General features: G+C 37.6%; 1 long non-coding RNA gene across 5 annotated transcripts in view; it reads left to right on the forward strand.

Moving 5' to 3' along the window:
• The window catches only part of LOC139944817 (uncharacterized), a 141956-nt gene extending 118862 nt beyond the window's left edge, over positions 1–23094 (forward strand). For all 5 annotated transcript variants that reach the window (XR_011787023.1, XR_011787024.1, XR_011787025.1 and 2 more), the window contains 2 exons: positions 2805–2934; positions 18889–23094. This is a non-coding gene — a long non-coding RNA (uncharacterized lncRNA). The remainder of the gene's footprint in view (positions 1–2804; positions 2935–18888) is intronic.
• Positions 23095–25550: the final 2456 nt, after the last annotated feature.

The following is a 25550-nucleotide window of genomic DNA, read 5'->3' on the forward strand; positions in this document are numbered from 1 at the left end:
AAAAGTGCAGTAACTCAAGTCTACTCAACACCTTCAAGTAAATCCACTCTGAATTTTATTTACTCAGGGAGCGATTTTTTATTTGAGAAGTGTTAAAGTGTTCGACACTCTTCCCACGGAACAACAATTTCTTTGCTTTCTTTCGTGAACCCCGACCGGGCTCTGCGAGTCGCCAAACGGTGACCCTTTCCACTTCACGACGCCAGTGAACCTTGTAGTTGTAGTCCGCAGTTTGTTAATAACAGTTATTGAAAAATAAAACTCCCGCGGGTTTAAACGAGAGCGCCACAGTGGGGCACGCAGCGGCCGTCCGCAGCGGGTGTACACACGGCGGACGATGATTGGAATGAAATTGCCAATACCGAAAAAGGAGCTGACGAGACGACATGTGGTGGACGTGTGAATTTACTCATTGCTACGTCATTTGAAGGGGATGAGTGCAAATTAATGAAGAAAAACTAGACGGCGATTTAGTTCAGTTCACGCTAGATATTATGTATGATGGACGGTATTGGTTGTGACGTTGTTCGGATGAATTGAGCATTTCTAGTTTTGCGTAAATTTAAAAGAGTGTACATAAGTTTATTAATAAAATATGAGATTCTGCACTTAATTAGCAGTTCCATGTTCCCCAAGCTATTATGTTAAATGCATTACTTCGGTAGCAACGAATATTCATTAGCATGCTACTCAGAATCGCCAAGTTTGAGTCTGAACAAGTTAATTGTAAACAAACAAACAAACGCCCAAAGTAAACAAACAAACAGGCAATGTGATTGTGTTCATGTATTGGGTTGTGCTTTACAACGATTAGTCGCAATGATCAACATTACTAAAACATGTTGAGGGAGTGGAGGCGTTCTTAATTTATTTGGGGGGAAATTCGTCTGGTGTCGACCGGATTTTGGAATTGTAAAGGCTTTTCAAATATGGTTTCCTTGAGTCTTATTTCTTACTTTTAGAAAGATGTTTATAAATTGTTGAGTTATAATTTACGTTTCATATTTTGAGTTTGATAGTAGTAGATGCTATACATGCCAATACAAATACTTTCACCTGAAACACACTATTTCGCAAAAGTGAGTTTTCCTCGAACTCAGCTTTGTTTAAATTGCTCTTTATGAAAGTTATTTATATTATACATTTTCGATCGACAAATTTATAAAAAACGATTTACAACCAATATTTATTGGGATTTGTGTTTCAATCTGTCTGTTTTATAACTTAAGGCCCTAATGCAATTATCACTTTGCATAGAGATATGTGTGTAAAATTTAATTCAATACTCTCGGATAATGCCAATCGATACAAATTTACCTAACTGCTTCTAATTCATCAAATCGATTTTAGATACTTTACAAATTTGTGAAGGGCTTAAAGGACCTTTTGCATCCACGAGTATTTATTTATTTATGATATTTGTTTTCTGGGAAAACATGAACACCTAAATTCGTAAGGATACCAAAGTTCAAATAACCAATGAGTTTCTTGAAAACTGAAAGAACTTGGTCAAGTTGAAACCCATACCAAAGATTTTCTCATAAACATTAATTCAACTTTTAACGATAACTTATTCTTCTTGAATTCACGGATTAAGTTAATATATTCGTTTAACAAAAAAGCAGGTCTAATATTTCATAACAACTTGCTGGTGCTCACCAACTCCGTAAAGATGCGAATTATCAAACTATCAACTTCAATACAGTGATACACGAAATGTACTTGTACTGCCACATTCCGCAAAAAGTACGAGAGAACTTGCTTGAACCGCGACTTGGCAAAGTAGACTGACGGTTCAGTTGACCTTTTCTACGGTACAGTGACTAGCAGTCGTTTCACGGTACTCGCACCCGGCCCCGGAAACTTATTCCCCGTTGTACACAGGCGCCAAAAGACCCAGTAAAACCCCGTGAACAACCTCGTGGTAAAACTATCGAGTAAAAGCTCCGAGTGGATATGATGTAAAGTTTACCAAAGTGAAAACCATTTCGGAAAATCTCACATGAATAGGAATCTATGTTATAATCAAAATGTGTTGTTTATAATTATTATAATGGATAACAATAGTTTATAATATATAAAAAAGAACTTAACTACATTGCAGCATATAGCAATATGAAGAGAAACATTACGGACATAACTAGTAATACAATAGTCGTCTATACCAAATGAATTGATTTACTACTAAGCAGCAAGATAATGCAGTATAACACTAACAGTAATCTAATATCCCCATACTAGTTTTAGCCAGAGGGGTGACTGGGTGTTTTATCTGTCATTTACATGTAAATAATCTTTTAAGTGAACAAATTGGGCACAAAGTTTTTAAATTTCTAAAAAAATGTGGACACACTTTTACCAAGTCCTGGCTAAAACCTCGACGCCTATACAGAGTAAACCGCAATAGGTGTAGACTAAACCTATACGTTCGTCAAACACTTTATTTATGTTACAAACACTGCAATTCTATTTTTAAAACATTTCATGAATACGAGTAAAAAGTATCCGTTAACTCATCAAAGCACTTGTCAGGTTTCTGTTTTTTCCATTGATATAAATACAATTCAATCAATATCCATTCTTTATAAATACAATTCAATCAATATCCATTCTTTAAAACATAATTAAAAGTCACATTCATGCTGAACTTTCAAAGAGTGAACCAAAAGTCATTATGAAGGACAATTTGTAATAGTATTTCATATTATCTTTTTGGTTGTAAAGGTACCAGACTAACCAGACTTTACAAATGCTGTATTTTTTGCCAATAACAACCTTCTCTGTATACATTATTTTGATTGCAGGTACATCCTATAGTAAAATGAAGAGTGTCCATACAGTCCGTTTGTTAAACAAATGAAGAAACTTTCCACCTTCTCGTCTTCCAGACTCCAAAGTGGTGGAGGACCATACAAGTCAGTGGCAGCTAACATGGTACGTGAAATGTCTGATCTTACTTTAGTTAACTTTCAGGGGCGGGGCTTGAGTGGGATGGGAGGGGAAGTCACCTGATCTAACGACACAAAAATACAAGTATTTGCATTGCTTGTGTATGGAGAAAATATGCTATTGAGTGAAGATCTATAATTGACCGCGCTTCGTCATGAAGACACACTGAGTCTGATTATCGAAACGTCGATAAAGCATTCTCAATTGCTACATGTACCAACGCATTTTACACTATACAATAGTATGTCTCGGACAAGGTTATACTTGTTTCACAAACATTCATGGATGTTTTAACAAACATTATCCTATAGCATAAGTGAGCAAATTTTTAATTTTAGGAGTGAGGAAATCTAGTGAATCTAAAAGGCCCAAGGAAGTATGTCTGGTTTGAGGGGCTCAATAAAAAGACAACATTATTATCCGCAGCATGAAATTGAACAAGACGTGTAGCAAATGTGAGTCATCACCCACCGCTTGAGGGCCGGGACTGCTTCCCCCTTCCCCCAGTCGATATGTCAGCTTTTCAGGGCAATAAAATCAAGCTAGCTCTTTTTGATAATGAACTGAATAGAGAATATTCTCATTATTTTCGGGTATCATAAATTACTTTTATAAAGAAGAATGACAACCTCATTTTACCAAAAACCATGCACCTTTTAGCCCCCGTTCGCTCTGATAGGGCTGGACGGAGGGGGTAGTATAAAAACAGAATGGTTAAAAACAAACGAACAACCAGGAAATGAAATTGTGTCGGCAGACTTCAAACTCTCCTTTCCCTCAGGGGATCGATTGGAAACCGAGTTTGCCATAGGTTTATCGACTGAGTCGTTTGAACAATCTAGACTGCCTATAATGTTTACATGGTGGACTTGTAGCAAGGAGAAGGGGGTAGGGTGGCATGGGGTCTTCACCCCTCTAGGGGTGTGCTGGTGCGCCGTTTCTGGGGGTATAAACTCGGCAGGCAAGAGGGACAGGGCTAAGGATGTTACGTTGTTTGATTACTGATCTTAACTAAAAGGCTGGAGGGGTTAATGATATAACGAAGCATTGATGAAGATCACTCTGGAGAGGGGAGTGATAAAGAAGTACGAGCTGAGCTTAGTGTTTGAGTCAATAGAATAAGTGGAATGTACGTGTCTTTGCAGTGGCCCAATTGGGTAATAGTCATGTGCTATCACAGTGCTGTAGAGTGTGGATCCAAATAAAAACTCCCGGGGTGACCCGGATTCTATGTATGTGTCAGGTTGACCCGGAAGCAGTTTAACAAAGGCCCTTGCTCTCTACGGTTTAACTAGACTTGATCCAAGTCCCAATCCCGTGAGAGTCCATTTATTTTCAGTCCCATCGCATTGTTTGCTATCGGCACGATGTGCTTAGGGACTTCCCTCACGAGGACGGGACTTGAATCAAGTCTACGGTTTGACCTGTTTTCTTGGTTCGACTGCATTGGACCATAGAGCTAGGACTGGACACAGATTCTGACTCGTACTGCCCATGGGTTACGCCCCAGACTTGGATTGGTTCAACTCGACCCGGATCAATGCTGACCCATGAGTAGTTTGAAGCGGGATGCTAATTATACTTGGAATGAAACTCTTGCTCAATCTATTTCCATCAAAACTAGTTTCTTCCAAACTTTTTTTGTTAATTGTGTATAACAAGTAAGGTGTTGGTTTTATTGAAGCATGCAGTATATACACCTATCTTGTCAGGTTTTAAATCTAGTGTTGTCTGTTGTTGGCGGCTTATGACGGGTAACTTATGCAGTGTGTCATGGAACTTGAAGTCTAAAGGTGCGAATGTATTCGAAAAGCACTTTGTGGCACACTTCTGTCTGTAATCAAGGCTGCAAAGTTTAGGCTGGCCCTTCATTGTATCGAGGTTCAAATTTACTTGTTGACGTCTGGTTACCAGTCTGTTTTTCATCCAAATTAATGTTCATTTGCTGCTTTTTGTTGCAATAGGCACACCATACACGTTGTTTGCAAATAATCCATGATTATCTCTTAATGATTGTCCTTTTCTCAAATCCGTTGCTACAGACAGAGAATATTAAACGCAATCTATTCTGTTCAACTGGCCAAAATGGAAGTTTCACATTGGTGATAAATAAGTAACCAATGAACTGGTTGTCATGAATGACTTTCTCAATGACATAAATAAGTACATAAAATCGCATTAAAAAAACTGACAATATTTGGAAGACTGTCATGTCTCGAGTTAACAATTGATATATTCGAGCCTTTCTCATACGAATTTCAGTTTCTATTCGAAACTTCACAAAGTAACTCCCCTGGAATTTAACCAAAGAATGTTCTCTTCAGTTTAGATTAAGCCAATTTGATGCTTGATTTTGGAACAATGTCCGCTCTTTCACTTTTGCAAGGATTTTTTTTGAAAACCAGTGACCTTTTTCCTCCCGCCCCAAAATCTTTTCCCCGATTATTTTGAAAACAATTCTTGAATTGAAACGAAGGTCACAACTCAGCGCCAAGAAACAAAACAGGAAACGTGGATATTAGTTTTTGCCGAAACCACCTTGCTGTTTGTCTCACCTCGGTCCGAGGAATCTCCCCGCATTTACGGAGTTTAATCCCCCATTGTTGCGGCCTTTGTGAGGACTGTTTGTGCCGCACCATACCCGGAGGTCATTTGTTTAAAGAAATATCGATCCACACGAAGGTTATTTTCTTCTTCTGAGGAGAGAAACAAGCGATTCGGGAAGTTTGGTTCTAATTCTCAGAGTGACAAGTTTCTGTGTGGTGCCGCAGTTTCATTTTGAGGCCAGTCGAGAGATAAACAGGTTTCTATGATACATGTGAAATGGTTTCACTTCATTTCTGAATTTTCGTTTTTAATTCTCAGACTGACAAGTTTCTGTGTGGTGCACAGAAGTTTCAGTTTATGGCGAGCCGAGAAATCAACTCTTACATGTAAAATTGTTTCACTTCATTTCAGCAAGTTTCGTTTAAAATTCTCAGACTGAGAAGTGTGGTAGGTAGGGTTTTTAGGCGAGTCGACAAATCAACTGAAACATGTGAACCTGTTTCACTTCATATCAGAAAGATTCCCCAGTTTCTTAACAAATTGTGAAATTGTCAATTTGAAGATTTAACACTCTAAAACGGATGCGTTATTGGTTATTTGAATGCGTGGAAGATGGTTGTGTTTTAAATACATGCAATACGTGATTCGGAGAGGCAGTGCGCATTATGAGATATGCATGAGGTTTACTTGCTGCAAACAAACAGACAATTTCGGAGGTGCATACCACAATATCCAAAGCTTTGCATCCCTCATTAACAATCTTAGCAAATTTCCCCTGTCATACTTTGGTCACACATTTCTAATGTTGGCAAAAACGAATACTGTAAAGCGCTAATAATTTACGTTTAAAAGATTTTAGAACTTATTGGTTTTACAAATGTTAAACTACATTATGCCCTTATTAATCCAACTCAAACTTTCCATTGGGTTTTCTTGGGTATATTGTAGGCCTATTCGGGATAGACCGGTGTTTGTATTCTTTGCAAAACATATTGATATTAATTTGATATTAGTTGTGGTTTATAAATACATTGATGTGAGTCAAATAAAGGTCATATTATCAATTAACACAACAGGTAATGAATTTCGATTACAAAGTGTTAGGTGCATGTTTGCGGCCTGTTTATTCGCCTCAAGTACGTCCGCATATCTCAATTACGTCCGCATCTAGAAGAATTTAACCTTCTATTAGGTTTATTAAACGATGTACAATCGTGTGTCCATCGCCGCTAATTAAAATCTATCTCCACCGAACACAAGGCTGGCGCCGTTTGTAGTGTTTAAAACCACCAGTCCTGTTTATTGTTGTTCTCACACCGCAGGCATTTTTAATTACTAAAACGGTAGTGCGTGAAAGCAATACATTTGCAAATACACCACGACAGAGTTAACCCACCCTAAACCAGACTGCAACCTTTCACAACGGTCTGGTGTCCAAAGCATTAACAATCAGGTTTCGTTGACCCCAGGCTACTGTACTTCCACAAACAAAAGAGGGTTTGTATTCATCACCGACGAAGAAAAATAACTGTGTTCCTCCCCGGGCCAACCATGTTCCCCTCGGTTCGCTTAGCGGGGTGTGCCTTTTTTGTCAAGAGTTTTTTTTCTTCTGCTGCTTCGCACTTTTTAACACCGTTTTTTGGGAACCCCCTCGAGAAAATTCACGGTCCGGGGTTTGGCCCTGGCGTATTTTACACGGGTCACTCTCTCGGGTAGGTTGGCGTTAAATCCCCCATGAACTAAAGAGACCTCGCGCGGGTTCGACCTTATGATACCGTGCAATCAAAAAACGACAGGGGCAATAAGCGAGTTGTTTTCCCATCTATTCAACTTGGTGTTTTTCTTACTAAAAATTCTCAAGGGAAACAAAACACATCCACGGGCAGAACAATGGTTCTTTTTAGTCGAGAGAGGTCAGAAAAAAACACTGAAAAAATAAACCCTCAATGCGGTGACACATAGTGAAGCTTTTTTTCTAACCGCAATATTAAGTTAAAACATTTTAAGAAAACATAAGATAGTTGTAGCATTTTATGTCATGTGTAATAACAAAGTGTCTCAAAATATAATATTGTGTATGTATTATTTATTAAGATTTGTGCCATCAAAAAGGGTATCCGTTTAAACTCTACATTATTTACCGTCAAGGCATATGAATGACAGACATCGGAAATATTATTAACTATTAACTGGAGAATAAATCAATTGCAGTCCATGTTTTGACAGTTCAACATTTTATCTGAAATATTCTAAATGTCTTTCAACAACGATAGAAATGGTCCTTGATTTTCTTTTTTTCCGAAATCCAAAGAAGCACGCGGACGTTCAACGAAAAACAATCTTTAATTGATGTAATTGCCAAAATAACAAAACCTAAACATTTGGCAACCAATGTTGATGAAGCCTCACTGGTTGGTTTGTGAGAATGAGAATTAGTTTACGATTTTAAAAACCAAACTTGTATCATCATTGTTAGAGTAAAGTCATGTGCTCTATGCTAAAACCAACTTCACGAGTCAGTTGTTTTGTTGAAGGTTCTATTGCTGTGAAATTAAAACTTTTCTTTGACCTTCTTTCAGTTCTGATTAGCAGCACTTGACTATAACCAAGCTCACTCATTCAGAAATAAGTGGTGAAATTTATGTTTTACTCAAATATTCCAATCCATTTTAACATTAACTCCAAACAACAATGAACCGATTTGCTTTCATCAAATACCCATAAATAAAACAGTCCTTACAAGTTCGTACAAAATAAACAGTAACAAACAAACTAAATCTTGAGGTGGTTCCTTGACAAGTACATCAGAACTTCTCAAAGAATACAATTCTAGGTCTTACTAGTAATCCATTCATTAGAGTGCATTCTTTGTGTATTTGGAGGGAATTGTTCTGCAAAAACCTTGAAGCGCAAGCCGCGGCTATGAGAGTTTAATCTATTGTATTTAAACAGGAACAGATTTCTAGATGTTTAGAGTTTCAAAAGGAAAAGGGTTCCGTGTTGTATGGCACCATTGAGGGAGGGTCTAACTGGTTTGTGGACATGTATGATGGTTGAGTTGACTTCTTTTAAATAGTTGTTTTGAAATTGTAATAATTGAACGCCTCTGATCGAAACTGGAACCGAATCTTCATTTACAATTATTTCATGTTCCTTAACTCCAAACCTCACTCCAAAGTGAACTAAATTAATTCTAGTATTGCAGTTCTACGGACAGATATTCCAGAACAAAACCTGACAAATAAACCATAAGCGTGGTGGATATTTTACCGCAATTCACTGAAATTGTTTGATTTGTACTTTTAGAATTCAAGTATGTTTGCTTAATGTATGCATTCAACAGTCGACGTGCAAACATTTATCCATAATTGGCTTTCTTCTGTATTGTCTACTTCAAACAATCAACATGTGAAATGTTCATTGAAATTAAATGGATTGATTTAGACAAAGTACTTTCTCTTTGTCTCCTGGATTACATGATTTGACAAACCAGAACGAGAATTCTATGTTTGGGAGGTTTGGGCTTATTTTAGTATTTCAAACTAAAAAAGGTTTTCATAACATTTGGAACTGGCCTTTTAATACAAATTAAAACAGGTGTATCATTACGACTGACCTAAATATCGAGGGGAAAGAGTTGGCTGTTTTCAGGTGAATTTGACATTTATTAATTGGGTTTCAAACGGGAATATTACTTTGGAAAAAGAATATTATTGGTACTTATCAACGAAAAAAGGCTATTTTAAGAGGAAGTTTTGTGTGAGTTCGATCTAGAAAGACTGCATGGTCGCCCAATAACTTTTTTTGTAAGATTACTTAAATACAAACTTTTCTTGGTTCTCCAAAAAGAAGTTAGTGGATTGTTCTTTGGCCCGATGTCAATTGGGATTGTGCCTTTACACTCGCAAATAAAATTAAAGAGTATAACAGTAGATTGCTGTGACATTTTAAAAGAGTAATATAGTGTCGTTAAAAATCAGAGCAACATGTCAAAATTGTCGACTCCTCGAGGGTTTTTCTATTTGTCGTGAATAATGTCTTTTACTTCTTCAAATCATTTTCAAAATCTGTGATATAGTATTGCCTGGGGACCTTGGTGTCGGCTAATTCACTACAATTCTATATAAATTCCTTTACATGTGGACTTTTGTAAATGGTTATAACCTACAAATGTGTTTTTGTTGTTTGGGCACTTGGGGTTGGGTTGTGTGCATGTGTGTATTCTTAATGGCATTCGTCCTTCACGTGTTATCAACTTCCATCGATCATTTTTATTCAAATCGAGGAACCTCGATGGATTTGGAGGTACTTAAAAGCCACTCAGGCGGTCATAACGAAAAGATGGCACCATGTTGATTGCTACTCAGCCGCGCCAATTTGGTTCCACTTTTTTTTGAAGGGGGGGGGGGGGTAAGCTTTAATCCTTTACCGCCGTGGTGTAATGATTTTGAAGATGGGTATGAAACGTCGGATTTCTTCATTAGGTATTCTGAGAAGGGGTGCAGGGGACCATAAAGGCTCAGTAGTCGATTTCACAAAGATGGTCCAAACTTATAGGACTAGTCCTATATAGGACTCTTTAGGAGGCATTAAAAACTTCAGGCCAGTCCTCAGATATGACGAGTCCTAACTTGAGATTAGACTATTCTTGTGAAATCCAATCCCCTAGACACGTTTGGTAAATACTCAAAATATTTATTACATAAAAACTTATTTTGGTAACGAGCAAAGGAGAGTTGTTGATTGTATAAACATTGTAAGAAACGACTTCATCTGTACAACCTAGTTTTTAAGATAGTATTTTCTCACCATATTTGAATCTGTATAGACTTCAGAAAGCACACCAGTTTGTGCAACAAGGTAATTGTTCCTTTTCTTTTCCTGCAACTTCGATTAGCAGTTGAGCCCAAATTGTCACAGATTTGTTATGTTATGCATAGTGTTGTGATACACCAAGTGGTAATACTTCTCTTTGATAAAAACGTGTCCAATGCCTCTAACATTAAAGCATCGAGTCCAACTGATGTAACACTTATTCCCCAATTATGATTCTGTAACAGTACGCATATACTATGTGCTGCCATGTTGTTTTCATCATTCAAAGGCAAGAAAAAAAATGGCCTTTGACAATTACAAAAAGTGTCCAGTGCCTTTAAATGCAGTGGTATGGAAGTAGTGATGATTGGGTATATCATCATGTTCACCACATTCACACGCATCATCCATAAGACTTTTCGGACATCCTATCGATTGAAAAGAATATCTTTTTGTCTTCCTCCGTAATCCCTAGATGCATTATCGGTCATACGTCTACAGCTTAAGACTTTCTGTCTCCCGTGGGGGTCTAAAAACCTCATTGACAAGAATTCAGTGTGTCCGTCACAAGAGGGGTGATATAGGTTAGCCACGCCCATGAGAAGGGTGGTTGTATGTGGAAGGACGCAGTGGTAAACAGATTGACCGATATTCTTCCAAATCTTTGATGGGTTTTAAGAATGGGAGCAAAAGAAATGAGTGAAACTCAGATGAAAGAAAGGTCTGGTTGATGTCTTTGAGTTGGAAGCGACTCTTGACTATAGATCGATTTCATCTTTTGTTTGCCTAAAAAGATTTAAGGAGAATCCTAAGATGATGAGGGTCCGCCATGTTGGCCAAGTTTGATAGGTATTGAAACAACGCGTGGGAGTCTATAGTGGTTTCTGCGAAACCACCGCTGCGGCATTGCCGGGTTTTGTGGTGTTCTTGTTGGTCATTTATTGTTGTCCGTACTTTGTCAATGAATGTACACACTTCACGTCTTCATGTTGAGGCTTACTAATCTTGCTTTTCATGTGATTTCTAAAGAAGTTCAACAACATTTATAATGTGCTTAGTCACGGATGGAATGTGTTCGTTGGTTGACGTGGATCAAGTTCATTATCGGGGAGTAACTTTGAGAAGTTGTAAAAACATTCCTTCGTTGGAATGTAATGGTAATTCTGTTGGCATTGGCTGCATGGTGCAATTTTGTTGGTAGATGTTAACAAGAAATTGGCCAAAGGGAGGGTGTACCCTTGGCTATCACTGAAACTGTTGATAATGTATAATGTGTTGAGAAATGATTCCCTTCTTAGGAATGTGGTTTAAGAGAAATAGATTCAATAACATTTCAACATGAGAAATGATTCTGCATAAAGCGTTTCTCAGATTGTATATTATTCCAAACTACGGACTACTATTCCTGTGTGGACATAACTACTCCAGATATTCGGCGATATCTCAAAATAGATAGCACTTTTTGAAATGCAGTTTGTACATGTTAGTTTTATGTTGTATATCTACAATTTTATAGAAGATTAAAGAATATAAAGTTTACATAAACCAAATGCCTTTAAGCTAATGTTTAAATCAATCAGTCAATTCATTATCTGAGTCATTTGACAACATTTTATCTTTATCGGGTTAGAAGAAGAAAACAAAACAATTTAAAAGTTGTTATTAGTTTGAAGGAATTTGTTAAGAAGTCATGGTACGCACCGAGCCTATAAAGCCATAGTGGTGTCGTGTGGTACGACTTTGCAGATATTTGTGTATCTGCTTTTCCGCTCTTTCCACTTGATTACTATATGCATGGTTGTCCTGGAAAACATTCACAAGTTATTTAAAAGATATCAATATTTTTGTTTGATTATGTTTGTTTTGCCAACCCTAAGTCTGTGGTCTATGCTTTGGAGATTCGTTGATGCTCAAAGAACTAATTTCTAGATTTCATGAATTCAAAGAAAGCCGTCAACCACTTGTTGGTCTGTTCTATCTCCAAGCTAAGCACAATAAAACACTCTAAGCTAATAATTTCCAGCTATTTGGAATTGTTAAAACGAACGGGTGAATTTAGCCTCCATTTACGACCACTCGGACAAAAGCTTGACAACTCAACTTAAAATTCCATGGTCGTAACGTTTTATAACCTGGAGATATTTTTCCCATCAAGATGATGATGCATTAGTTGGGGGAGCAAGTTATGTGGGATGGAATTTTTGGGGACCTCATCACGCCCCCTTCCCAAGCCATCACGCCGGAGTAAATTACCCCCTGACGCCTCGATGAAGGTTTAATTGTCACCGGCTTAGGAAATCAGTACCACGAAAACGGCACCCAGGCCACACCTAGACAAAAGCCGAACCAACGGGGCGTGAGGGCTGAGGGTTTAATGACCAAACTTTGATGGTTCTCCTGGAAGTATCCCACGCATGCACCTCCTCTTGAAAGGATCCTCAGCGGGAGACTTTACCAAACGCTCTCGTCTTCAAGGGGGAATCAAATTGTGTTTGTGGCTTCTGGGGGTATCTGGTAATTAAAACACTTTGGTGAGTGTTAAGAGTGACATTACAGAGTGGGTTGTTATGTGAATTTATGTCCATCTATCTTTTACCTGAGACATGTTTGTGAGGAAGAATTTACATAATTACTGGAGGCGTGTTTTTTTTTAAGAAAAGGAAAGTACCACAACACCATGAGGAGTAAACGGTAAACAAAACGAAGCCATTTTTATTTAACGACGCGAAGTTCTTCTTGGTCATTTAAGTGAGTTACTGTTGATGATTTGTAGCAATCTTCACAGACCAAAACAGTTGTATTCTGTCACTGTTGTAAGTCCACATATATATTATACACCAGAAATGGAAAGGACTTGTAGAACTCAAACTTGTCTACGAATAAAAATCACTCAAAACGAAAAGCAGACAAGAAACACTGTAGAGACGGAATGTAAAAAACCAAAAACAGAATTTGTTTTTTTGTTATTTTTATCCGATTTTGAGTGTAACAGGGGGCTGCCTTCGACTTCCAACATTGTACCATGACTCTAGAGTTCACTTCCTGAAGACCTCAGATAACATGCACAACATCACTCTCTTCCACCAGAAACTTAACACTTCCAACCAATTCGACAGGAAAGTGCGCCTTATGAAATGTTGTATTATTACTATTATTATGCCGGCCCAGTAATCATTTTGTGGGTGTGGCAGGTCCTTCCTTGATGTCAGGAGGGAGGAATCACCCGCCAAGATTATACCTAACGTCATATGATGATGTGACCCAACCACCTTACCAAGAACCTGTTTGACTCCCCAATCGATAACATGAATGACAAAAGATGTGCCATTATCTCTCGGTAATGAGTTAAAAGTTAATCCCTCATCGATATTTTGTCTTAAACCTTTAAGATCCTCCCCACAATGGACAATCGATTGGTCTGGATTAAGAAGGAGGATATGGGAGTCGGAGGATTGTTTTATTTCCCCTGAAGGGGGAAGTTGTTTTCTTATAAGTCTTTAGAGTAACTTAAGTGCTTTGAATTATAGGAATTGTTTTAGTCATTTCCGCAATACCAAATTTTAATATATTCGCTAAATGAGGTCATTGCGATCATTAACCTGGTGTACTGTGAAGGACAGATATTCATCTAAAACCTCAAAGTTATTGTTATTGTTTAAAAACCACTTTTCCCGGAAAATTCGTTCTCCTTGGGTAGGGTTTTTACACCGAGTTACTTCGAAACAATAGGGTAGCCCGAGGAGCAAGGCGACCCGTGGCCAGATGCGTGTACATCCGGTCAAGGCGCACCGTAGATTTCACCAAATGTTCCCATGAACGAGTGAAGCAATGAACGTGTATAGTTGTTAAACATGCGGGCAGGCCGTACTTTCCAAGATATGCATGGGTTTTTTTTAACAGCAAAATGTTTGATTTTAGTGTTGGCCACTTGCCAATTTCGTTTGCCCTTTTTAAACACAATTTCCTTCCTAATAGAAGATCTCTCAACTGATGTTTGGTTCTCCTAACTTTTGGTTTGGTGAACTATTTTCAATACCAAAGTCATTTTCTTTGGAATGTAATTTCTCTCAATCCAAAAGTCCTACTTGTCACCGGACCCGGGTTCATAAAACATTACAAGCTTTTGAGTTAACTAAAACAAGCTATTCGAGAAAAGTTAGTTTTCCTAGGAATTGACAACTGTGGAAATCTCGAGGCACAGCCACGCCCCTTTTTACCATTCGAGCAATGGAGCTGTTATCTTTGATTCTAAAACGACATGTACATGTTTATGTATTTCCTTATTCGTGGATACCAATAAATGAGGAACCGCTCCATACGTGGATCATTGGCTCTCATAAAATATGAAAATATTGCCTATCACCTCTTCGACCCCTAGATCATTACGACTCTCGTATACGGCGTTAGGATATCAATTATCACGCTCGAAAATGTCCCAACATCAGACAGTTTGGAACCAGCACTTTTTATTTCGTTTTTGTTAGGCTGTTCAAATCCGGTATTTGCTAGGCCTATTATCTTGACGAGTGCGGTCGGGAACGGGTAGGGAAAACCGCCCGAGGGGAGGCTAGGTCAATCTTAGGGGTCGTGACCCTTGTAGGGTGTGCTTGAATAGGGAACCGTGGCTGCTTCGGGTTATTGACAGGAGTGCATGAAAGAGATGGAACCGGGAACTACTCATGATAAATTGTGTTTTTGATGGTGGTGGGTTTTTTTATACCATGGAAAATGAAGAGTTTTTCATATAAGTTATTTGCGGGTATGTACGTCATTGCCTTTAGGACATATGTTAAAGAAGAAATTGAGAAAATTCTTAACTTTTGTTAAAAGGGTGTTTTTTTTTTCCTTGCATATCTGTCTCCTAAATCGCAGGTAGATGTTGAGTTGCGTGCAGGCATATGCCTGCATAAAAATACTCTTTGAATATATTTTTAAATAATTATTGTCACAATATCTGAAGATACTTGAACCTCACAGTGAATTATTTCTCAATAAATCAACTTGTCAATAAATTGAATTGCAGTCATTACAAATTAAGCTCTGAGTGAATTTCTCACTGGCATTTATGACATTGATAATAAATTGCTTTTCTTATTGATTGAGCTTACTGCCCCCTCCCCCTCCCACTGGCTAGAAATATCATCGCTTCAGTTATACTGATGCATCATTTGCAAAGAGATATTTTAATGCTACAGTTTTTAGCAAATTGTATCGAGGGTTTTACACCTTTGTGCGGTCTTTTTTGCCGTCTCCCCTAGTTTTGTGGGTTTTTAATATTGATTGCATCCTAAATTTTTCGTGTAATTGTCATCGAATTGGGAAGTCAGGTTTTAGAGAACAGTGAATATGTTATCATTTGAACCTCTAGTTGGTATAACATTAAATTTATCACAACTTGAATATGTATCTTGATATAACAGTTATCACAGTTTAAATCTCTAGTTTCATAGTAGCTTGCAGCGTAAAGGCAGCGGACACTATTGGTAATTACTCAAAATAATTATTAGCATAAAACCTTACTTGGTAACGAGTAATGGGGAGAGGTTGGTGGTATAAAACATTGTCAGAAACGAATCCCTCTGAAGTAACATAGTTTTCGAGAAAGAAGTTATTTTTCCATGAATTTGATTTATAGACCTCAGATTTAGAATTCAAGCATCTGAAAGCACACAACTTTGTGTGACAAGGGTGTTTTTTCTTTCATTTATCTCGCCACTCCGACGACCAATCAAGCTCACATTTGCACAATATTTCGTTTGGTATATCAGTTAATCTCTATTTTGACATTAATTATCACATTTTGAATCTCTATTTTGGTATAATAGTTTTCATTCAATTATCATAATTTGGAACACAAGTTTGATTCCAAATTTATAAAGCAATCTGCCAAATGGGGGTAATGAGCTTCTGTGACAAGCATATATCATTCTGCTATCCCCTTCGGCTAAAATAAATGTAACTTTATAAATAAGTCATTTAGTTATACAAGGAAATACAGAGGCAGTTGGTGTGGAGATAGGGCAAGCCTTTAATTATATTCCATGGGAAATTGGAAACATGTCAGCGGGTCTTTGCACTTCTATGACAAAATGTGTACTGGAATGAACTATTTTTATGTACTGTCGAGATAATTAGTGGTGAAAAAGACGCTAGACAAAAACGTGTTCCGAAAAGGGTGTTCGAAAAAGGGAATATCGGAATGTTTTGTGGGCAATCTTTCAAATTTTTGATGATTACGTACGGATTTAGGATTTGAGGCATTGCATGGTGAGGTATAGATGTATATTTGGTTTGCGGTAACACCATGTGTTTTTCTACTTGCTGGGTAGATTGTGTGCTTTGAAAACTTGTCTTGCTTTATATTATACAACCACAGAGTAAATTTGTCGGAATTTAGGAGACTTTTCTATTACCGCAGATTAGATTTTCGGAAAACGGGAGACTTCTCAGTACTGAAAAAATACTACCCTGTTTATTAACTACTACCTGGCGCAGAAGGTAGTAAATCGGCCTGGACCACTACTTTCGCTTAGTGGATCGACATGAATTGTAGATATTCTCACCCTTTTTGTTTTCCATGTCGTTTTTTGAAGATGTGGATAAAGGAATATTTTATAATCAGAGTATGCTTATCTCACAACACGTGCCGGAATGCATCGAGCTTCGTCTATGAAATATAGAAAGTTTTGTTGCCGATGAAGTGTGTACAAGTCGTTTTCTTGTTAATTATCTTGTAAAACTCTTGTTTCGTTTACATGAATCTTAAGACACGGTTATGTGGTTTCATTTGAAGAAGGAAATAACACACGAGAATATACTTTATATATGTGTAAATGGTTGGTTTCGGGAGTGAGTTGAAAGCACCGTAGCAGACAAACAGGGTCCATTTTGCGGTGTGCATTGAAGGGCGCCACCATCTTTTGTTCGTATTCAACTATTACACATATAAAACCTAAAGTCAAACTGCCTGAGTTTAGGCAAAACTGGCCAAACTTTAAAACTTCCACCAAGTTGTCAGAACTTGGACGGGGTACTGACACGTATCGTATGTATCTCGTCTTGGCCGTTGCTCTTTTAGGTTTCACACCAGGGTCTGAATATAAGCAAATAGAAGATGTGTGTAATACACTTTCAGACTTTTATGTTGAACAGTTTGTGTCATGGTAGTAAAAGTACCAACAACTAAAAGCAACGAGTGACATTTTAATCAAGATATTTTAAATGCTTCACAGTTATATTTAATCACTTTTCGCTCAGTCTTTACACCAGGACAAATAATCCCATTGTTTTACTGATTTGTAGAAGGATGAGTGAGGCACACTAACACTTGTGTGTATCCTCATGGAAGTAGCCCATGGAGGTACCTCCAATGCCTAAACATAGTTTAGACGTAATTTGCAGTTCAGACATTTGTGTTCATTACAACTGAAAGAAAAATGTGAGTTTATAGGTATATTTCCCCTTTCACCCAGCTTATCACAAAAATCCCCTTTCTGTCCCTGTTTCCTTTATACTGAGAAAATAGTCCTCGTCAAAAAATAGTGTTTTTTGTTAATCTTTAGCCATGCGAGAAGGCTGTGGTGATGGACTAGCCAAGCGTGTCGTTGAACAAACACTACCAAACTAGCAGCTTCGATGGGTCAGGGTCGCCAAAAATAAACCCATGCGGTACTGGGTACTTGTGTATCCAGTAGCTTTAGGCGGTACGGGGAAAGATAATTCCGTTTCATTTAATTTATTAATTTTACATGTAAAAATGCAAAGTACAAACGTAAGAACGATGAAGAAGAAAAATGTTGATAAATTTATACTTACTGAATCTGTAATTTATTTAATAGGAAAATCATGGGTAAAGTGGTGTGTTGAACAATAGTTGCTCAAATGACCAGATCTGGCTTGTTGAAACGTTGAGTTGAGTTGTGACTCACACTGAGAAACGCTAGAGTGACATGGTTAACCACAATCAAAACCAGAACCCAAGGTTTTCTCGTGAAGACAACAAGTGCAGTGACCGAAACGTCGAGTCACTAACTAATTAAGAAAGTCGTCAACGATGTCACTGTTTGTTTACCAACACAGGCAAATTTTCAAATCTCACTGAATACTAACTCAAATTGTTGACTTATTGTTCTAATGGTTATAGTTGAGTGAAATGACTGTATTATTGAACAGTGGAGTTAATAATTTAATCTTTTGGATTCGTGGTAGGTTTTGTTTTGCCTTTTTTGTTTTTTGGTCGTAAAAATGTGCAGCAATAACAAGAAGATTGTTTGAGATTGTAATGTTGGCATTTTGTTATTAATACTTCGTTGCTCGAGTGGAGTTTTTTACGATTTTCCTCTGTGCCTTTTTTCGGCAGGGTTTAGGAAACATCCCTTGATCCGTTCTTCTCCACATAAAAAGTTTTCTGACGAGGGCTATTTGCCTGTCCAGTTCTTCGAACATAAGAGTAGATAATTTCGTCCCTTGTTGATAGATGTAGAGCCAGTGATTATTAGTGTTCGTGCACACCGGGATCCATCCACACAACTCCAAAACTCAACATTAAGGTTCTGTTTTCTTTCTTCTTTTTCTTAGCAATGTTCAGATTTGCAGCAAACGATGAAGGGGTTAAACTGAGGTGCTCAGGATGTTTCCAGGACGATGTCGCCATCGAACCAACTACTTGAGGGGATTGGAAATGACAGACATCTGAAGCAAATTCCAGGAATGAAAATGACAGGCCAGCCATTTTTCATTATTATTATTTCAATTTTGTTTTTCCTCCGAATCTGCGTCAATATGGCTACGGCTGATTTGCCGCGTCATCATGCAACCGTCATAGCTGTAGCCAAAGTCGCCAATTCGGATCGAACTACTTTACGCACTAGTTTCAGCTTTGGTTCTGCAATGAATTAAAATAGAGAAAGTAGATGCATCAAGCCCAAATTTTACAACTCCTTGCGTGACCTTTGACACCTCGTGTTAACACAAAGAGCGCCCTCTGTGAAAATGCAAGATGCAAAAAACAGTAAGCTGGTGGAGGAAACCACATTACCAAGTCCCTTAGTACTAAATGAGTGGTTTTTAAAATAATGGCATGGGCGTTTTTGCTCAGACCGTTGTGCCGCCAAGTTTGAAGCCTTGTTTCCTTCTGACGTTGAGCCGGACCAAACGCCAAACTCCAAGCCTGCCTCCGTGGTTTGGAAGGGGGCCGCCTGGAAGGTGTAAAATATTGTTGGGTTTGAACCTGATACCGTTGTGTAATAACAACAATCCACAGATACTACCAGGGTTGGATTAGAACCTGTGACCCATGCCTTCTAGTGTCCATCCCACTGTGGCATGTGAGAATCTGAGCTAGTGATGATGTTCACATCCACAGCTAGTCACTGAGTCTCAGCTATGGTGTTATCGTCATCCAATGGGGTTTCTAATTCAATATCACAAGAGGTGTACCCGTAGTAGTTTGTTTCAGTGAGTTCCTGAACTGTTCCTTTATTGCAAACAAAAAAAGATATTAAGAAATAGATATGGAGGGAAAAACACGATGTCTCCGTGATGGTGAGAAATATATTTATTTCAAAACACTTTTCTTGAAAGGTTTTTGTTGAAAATGATGAAAATGTTTAATATTACGATAAAGATAAAAAGTTTTAAATAACTTATTTTATGTTATCCTTTATTTGTTTAATATTTACAAACAATTGAAAGCATTACTGCCTGAAAAATTATAAATAATCCGGTTCTCTAAATATACTTCAATAAACGACTTACAGAGCAATAGCATCATGCATTATATTATGTGTTTACTTTATTTAACTACACTACTAATTAAAAAGTAACACGCTTATAATCCCAAACCTACCCTTACTCCACCCAAACGTAACTTTGCCCTTCACGCTCTAAAATGTGTTGCCTTTAAAACTTCTGAACTCGCTCTCAAAGAAGATTAAGATTCTATCGGATTCAAAAGTTTACAAAAGGCGGAAACCTCAAACAAACCATGAAAACATTAGTCTCTCGGATGTTTTCTTAACAATTTTATTGCCAATTCGTGCTGCCATCTTCAATTATCAGATGTTCTTAGACAACTAGTAAATTAAATTGATGCTTTTTCATGTACAAGCCTTTTTTGTCATTGACTCAACCGGTCTGAGTCTTAAAAGATCAGTTGTATATCAGTAAAAAATTAATCAATTGTATTCATTGTTTGAAATGAAGGATTAAAAAATGCACTCAAGTTCACGATGCAACTACAACATTTGAAGGGAACTTACAAAAGAAGATGCGTTCTGACATTTCTTCAAGTATTAAAAAGAAGATTATGCATAGTGCACTGAGGAAGAAATAAGTTCGTATTTGTTCCTAAACTATAGACGGATTACTGTTCAGTAATACTATACACCGGTAGAGGACAAGAATGCCGCAAAACAAACAAGAATAAATTGAAAATAGTGAATTCAACAAAAGGGAATTTTGTTTAGCAAAGTCTTGTTTTAAACCTTTGCATTTCGGCAAGTTGTCGATTCACTTTTACAAAACTTTGTGTCAGTTGCAAGATCCATAGTTCTTGACTCGCCGACTGAATTTTGCGTAGGGTGTACCATTGAATTTTGTGAGCCTTGATTGGGTAAGCAATTGACTTGGTGAGTGCTTGACTAAGTGAACCCTTGATTTGGGTGAGCCCATGATTTGGGTGAGCCCATGATTTTGGGTGAGCCCATGATTTGGGTGAGCCAATGATTTTGGGTGAACCCATGATTTGGGTGAATCCTTGATAAGGACAAGAAGAAGATGACACAATCTTATAAAGCGCAACAATAAACTGAAGGAAGAAATCGCGATGCACTTTACACAAAAAATAACTTTGCAAATGTCAAGGGAAGGAAACTTGCAGTAGGTGGGATTTGAGGTGGGATTTTGAAAATGTCCAGGGTACCGGTTAAGAACTGTGGGTGAAGATGGTTGAGCATTCACTTAAACTAAACCCATGAAGTCAAGTTACCAGACGTTACACGCGTTCACACACTATAACTACATATAGGGAGTTACGAGAAAAATTCATTAAAATTAAAGAGCTCGCCTAAAATAATTTGTTTTATTTTAGAATAAATTGTGAATCAATTTGGGAAGGCGTAATCTAAATTCCACATGTGTCGGTTCGTTCAAACATCTGAATTCAATACAAGCACGAATTAGAGTCAAGAACCGACCGCCTTTCGTAGGAAATTAACCACATGTTGCTATTTGCTGTAAGTCTTTTTTCAAAGGCAATTGTATGTAACAAATAGTTTTTATGAGGTTTTCCTTTCGAAAGCCAACCTAAATACCTAAGTTATTGTGTCTTCATTCACCAAATGAATGAATATCCGATATGAGGGAAAAAAATACCAATTCAAAAGGCGTTTCTTTTCATCCTTCAAATAAAAGTTGTTATCGTTTGCTGTTTACATATCAACTATGTGTAGATATACACTGTATTGGTCTTTATGCACACACGATACCAAATCGAGCATTAGGAACCTAGTCTTTTATTCAGCCGTAAAAGGCATATTTACTTGGATTGCAATAAACACAAAGGTTGTATCACCTCTATGAAAAGCCTTTCATCTGTATTGACGAAGCTGTTATCATTTTGGACAAAAAGGATTTACTCACGATTTGGTAAAGTTATAGAAAGCGAAGGACTGTTTGTATCAAAATTAATAGACCTATTTTATCTGACGGACAATATGCGGTTAATCACTGTTTGATAACGCGCATTCACAGAGAAGTATTGATGAGTGTGCCATATTATTATTAATGAGAAATGCTGCAGTCAGGTCCGTCAGATGCATCACAAGTTTTACTTGATAAAGAAATTTCGGTTTGAATTTCTACAGATTTTTTTTCCAGCGATTGCTGAAACTACCAACAAAAGTGACATAAAACTGTTTGTTTTAAAAATTAAATCAACACAAAATCATTCAAGTTAAATACTAAACAACACTTTTTAGTAAAACTTCCATAAAAGAAAATGTATTAGAAATTGACTACAACTTGGGTGGATTTCACAAAGGTAGTCCTAACTTAGGACTAGTCCTAGGCAATGCTAAGAGATAGGACCAGTCCTAAGTTAGGACCAGTAACTATTGGACTGGTCCTATTCATTCATTCATTCATTCATTCATTCATTCATTCATTCATTCATTTTATATTAAAAAACCAACTGGCAGCACAAAGCTGAATAATGTGGCATTACAAGATAACAATATTGATAAAAATAGCACAGATAAAACACACAAAAATTGCACCACCGCGGGGTACAAAGTAACTCTTAGCATTGCCTAGGACTAGTCCTAAGTTAGGACTACCTTACTGGTCCTATCTCTTAGCATTGCCTAGGACTAGTCCTAAGTTAGGACTACCTTACTGGTCCTATCTCTTAGCATTGCCTAGGACTAGTCCTAAGTTAGGACAACCTTACTGGTCCTATCTCTTAGCATTGCCTAGGACTAGTCCTAAGTTAGGACAACCTTTGTGAAATCCACCGCTGTATTCTTAATGAAAAGACAAGTAACTGTTTGAATAGATACAAGTCTCAGAGGAAAAGCCAACAAAAGTCACAGGGGGCAGGATGCCGACTGAGCTTTCTTTTCAAGATTGTGAACTATTCAGAGAAGAAAGGATGATTCAGGTTTTGTCTCCCCATCTTGTTATAAATAGTAAAACAAAGTTTGTTGTGTTGTTAAAGGGTGTATGTACTTTTTGTGGGACAAAAAACACAATGTCCACAGATTTACACTAAACTTACACTGTTTTAAGATAATGATAGTAGAAAGCTTCCCTGAAAATATTACGTGCTGAGGTGCTGTTGTTTTGGGGAAATGAGTAAAACAATGTCATGAAAATAGTTTTCGTCTCATGAGACGAAAATTATTTTTTAGCATTTATAATGATTTTCATGACATTGTTTTACTCATTTCTCAAAAACTACAGCACCTCAGTAAGTAATATTTGAAGGGAAGCTTTCTACTATCATTATCTTCAAACCCTGTAAGTTTATTGTAAATCTATGGACATTTTGAAAAAGTATCCAAATCCTTTAAGCATTAGATAAGCGAAAATGGTATTAAATATTCTTCACTGAAAGTAATAAAGTGAACATTTTTCGAGATCTGCACACAAACGAGTCTGGTTATTTCTAGTATTAAAATTTCATTCAAAGTAGCAAGCTCAATGCATTTGTTCTACCATTATCTTTTTAAAGATTAATTCCGAAAAGTTAGTTTAAATGACTTTGCATTTCATTGTTTTTCTTTACAGGATTAGATAAACAGTTCCTATGTGATTAGCTCTGGTGATTTGTCTTCAAAAGAGCAAGATCATTTTCATTTTCCAAAGGGCACTTCAAATTGGTGGGAATTTTGTTTTATTGGATCCATTGGTCAAGATCCAAACTAAAAATGGCCGGCGTGGGTTTCCATGTGATTTCAGGTCTGGTTTGAATATGACTGCTTTTTTTAAATTAAATTTGACCATTTATAATCAAAATCTTAAATTTTATCCAGATTGTCTGCATGATAAGAACATTTTCCCTTCAAGTAAGATATATTTATCTTAAATTCAAAGTTGTATATGATAAAATTGAAGCCCAAATTTAAATGCACGGTGCTGAAAATTCTAGGAAAAAGTACAAATAATCCATTGTGTACTTTCAGACTCAGGATGCTTATTTTGACATAAATCTCTGGATCTACCCCCACTTATCAAATAAAGCAAGAATAGATCTATTCTTTCATCCCCTTCTGACACCAGAGTACATTTCTTATTTGCTGAATGAGAGACTGACAAAAAAACCGAAGAAGAATGGTCTCAGCATAGTTATTGATAATGCACTTTTTATAAACACTGTTTTAATTAAGAGGGGATACAACCGTTTGCACAATAGGCCTAAGGAGCTAGAGGAGGCTGTGGTGATCCCAAGCTCATATGGTATATTGGTAGAGATTCCGGAACTGGATCTCACTGAATTTGGACATTGATGAAAGAGAATATCCAATTTGGGCTCCGGTGAGAGCTGGGCTTCACGGAACAAACAGAGGAGCGGGACCCGGGGGAGAAACACGTACTGGCCGGGGAGCTAGCAGCACGAGGCAGCTACGCTTTGCGTGCTCCCGGGCTGAGGCATCATCACCACAGGGGAAGAGTGGATTTATTACGAATTTGCCACCACAAATCAAATATCTTGTATCTTGTTTGAAGGGGATCATCGTGATCATCAGACGTCATTTGGGGCTCGGGTTAGGGATTGAGACTACGAGATGGTTATCGCGAGGAGGATGCCATGATGATACTTGGGGTCTTCACGAACCGTTTAGACGGGGGAGATGGGTTCGTGTAGAGTGGAGGGAATGTTTCACCCAGTGATGTGGAGTCCCTTACTGTAAGACAAACAACGGGAAGGGACATGTCGATAGTGATAGATAACCCATTTTGTGGTTATTAATTCTGGCGTGTGAGAAACAAAAGTTAATTGAAAAGGGATTGAGGAATGACCGTTCATTTGACAATTTGTAACGCGACAGAAACGGGTCTACTTGACCACAAGATTCAAGCCTGATAATTCACAGAGGCAATGAAGGGGATTGCCTCCATGCCCCATAGTCATTGCCTTGGTGCCTTTGAAATTCTCGGGTAGAAATTTACCATCTCCTCATATGGTGCCCTTTCCCAAGAAGAAAATGCGTTGGTGCCCTTGCCCTTTCAAAAACGAAACATAGCCCAGCAAAATTTCAGTTAGCAAACGTTTTTGGTAAAAAAGAAAATCTTAAATAAAAACAAAATACAACAAGAAACACAATCAAAGATGCCCCAGCAATCCTTTTAAAATGTAAAGTATAGAGCACATATTTTCCGGAGAGGACCTTTTTTTAAAGAGCTGATCATAAAATAGATGATTGTCAGATATCTGTGTGTAAGACTCTTTACGCAAATGGCATCGCCCGTTTGTTTACTCGTTGTCAAAATTATAGATTACCCTTTTTTTCAAAAAAAAAGAGGAAGATCTTCAACAAAAAACAAGCCACACACAGCTGCAATTAATTAATTTCCGACGATAGGTTATTATGAAGTAGCTTTGGTGTTGGGGGGGGGGTATTGACTTAGTTATTATTTAGCAGTTAACTGTATCGAGGGTTGTCACTTCGGCCTCTACTTTTACAGAGCGTTGGGTTGGACGTATGGTGGACGAGCTGCCAGCTATTGTCCTTGAATGA

The sequence above is a fragment of the Asterias amurensis genome, chromosome 12, assembly GCF_032118995.1.
Source record: "Asterias amurensis chromosome 12, ASM3211899v1".
In the NCBI taxonomy this organism is placed as follows: Eukaryota; Metazoa; Echinodermata; class Asteroidea; order Forcipulatida; family Asteriidae; genus Asterias; species Asterias amurensis.